This window comes from Pteropus medius, unplaced genomic scaffold (assembly GCF_902729225.1).
Source record: "Pteropus medius unplaced genomic scaffold, Ma_sr-lr_union100, whole genome shotgun sequence".
NCBI classification, from domain to species: Eukaryota; Metazoa; Chordata; class Mammalia; order Chiroptera; family Pteropodidae; genus Pteropus; species Pteropus medius.
The window spans coordinates 2464164-2466094 of record NW_024342474.1 but is presented as its reverse complement, the minus strand read 5'-3'; the positions used below and the strand labels follow the sequence as shown (position 1 = coordinate 2466094).

The 1931-nt window shown below is 37.6% G+C and overlaps 1 pseudogene; it reads left to right on the top strand.

The window, feature by feature from the left end:
• The first annotated feature begins 970 nt into the window (after positions 1-970).
• LOC120605086 (uncharacterized) lies at positions 971-1089 on the top strand (annotated as a pseudogene).
• The last annotated feature ends 842 nt before the right edge of the window (positions 1090-1931 follow it).

Sequence of the window (1931 nt, the reverse complement as noted above, 5' to 3'; positions counted from 1 at the left end):
GTCTAGACAGATCCAAAAGCCAGGCTAAGTATGGAATTGGAAAAAAGCTTCAGAACTAGAGACTGGTTTTTCCAGAGAGAGAGTGAGAAAGAGAGAAGGACACAAATCCGAAGTTAAAACTGAAAATGGTAGGGTAGCCCAAAGAGAATAGAAAGAAGAAAATGATGGACAGCAAATGGTCCAAACCATGCTCGGGTCCCAAGTGTCTGACTAGGCAGAACAGGGTTGCAGAAAACTTACTTTGGGTTGAGGAACAGAAAATTCAGTCAGCCAGAGCAAAATAGAAATCCAGTCTGTAAATATCTCAGAAACAAAGAAGAAAATCTAAGAACTAAGGAATCCATTGGCAAGAAGGTCTCATGCTGTCATTCACTTCCCTGTTTCTACTTATATTTTTTCTTCCAAGAACAAGCCCCAATTACAGAATTTCTAGGACTATCCATACCTGTGGTGAGAGTGGTGAGAGGAGCGAGCGGTGAGAGCAGCGTTTAACAGTTAAAGAGTGGAGACAGACTGCCTGGGCTAAAAGCCTGAGTCCATCACTTTCCAGCTGTGAGGCATTAGTCAATTACTTAACTTCTGTGAGTTGTTTTTAAAATGGGGCTGAAAATAGCCGCTGCTTCATAGAGCTGTTGGGAGGATTGAATGAATTAATCCATGGAAAGAACTTAACTCAGAGACTAGAAGATTCAGCGTGAGTAGAAGTTCAGGGTAAGAAACATATGTAATTTTTCATGTAGAACTAAAACGAGTTCTCTTCCTAGTCATTTGTTTTTATCAAATAATTACCGCAATGTCCTTTAGAAGGAAAAATTCTGCCAACTAAAAGAGATAGCCCTTTGAGTAGAAATAAAAGCACAAAAATATATCGCCAATCTAAAACTTTACAAAAGAAGTAAAGTTTTATTTGTTAATTGATGTATTAGTTCAAATAAAGGTTTGGTTATAGTTTTTAAAAAGCAGTTACTTAGTCTATGGCCGTGCTATCCTGAACAAGCCCAATCCTGTCTGATCTTGGAAGCTAAGCAAGGTCGGGCCTGGTTAGTACTTTGATGGGAGACCACCTAGAAAGACCAGGTGCTGTAGGCTTAAAAAATAAGGGATTGTAAACTGACAAGGTCCTTGCAATCTGTGAGGTCAACCAAGGGTTTTATTTTCTATGTGAAGTAATAATAAAAATAATAATAATAAAAATTAAAAAATAAATAAAATAAAAAGTGGTTGCTTAAATAATATAACAATATACAGGCAATTAAGAATTGGATTCAAAACTCTGCAGTCCTCTGGACCCCAAGCTTCTTCCAAGCTTCTGTTCCACCATCTCTTAAAGTGAGCTAGTGTGACCCTTAGAGTTAAAGATAGCCCTTCGGTCATCATATATGCATTCTGAGAAATGAAAAAGGAGGAAGTAAGGGATGCACTTTCCCTTTAAGAAAACATCCCAGAAATTGCCATACCCCTCCCCTACACTCTTTCTTGGCCAAAACTTGGTCATTTGACCACAATGAGAAGAAGAGAAGACTAAGAAATAAAATCTGTGTTCAGGGGATGATATTCTCAACTAAAAATTGGGAATCTTGTTACCATAGGAGAAGAGGAAGTATTTCCCAGAGCTGGCTTTCATGTTCTCCATGTGGACGGGAGTGTCAGCCTCCTAACTCTACTACGATAAAAGCATTTGTATGAAGGGAATTTGTTTGCCTGTTATTAACTCATTAAGTCAAAACTGGACTTTCATGTGTTTCTTCACATCCTTTGACTTTGTTTCAAGGTAAAAGATATTTGTTAGTTATTCCTGACAAAATTTAATTTCTCTTATTGAGGAACTATTTCTCAAACTAAAAGTCCTAGATTGAAGTCACAAAAATCCTGGGGTGTTTAAAACTGCATAATAAGTGTATTTTTTCTTGATCAGTGGCCCTTTGTCCATG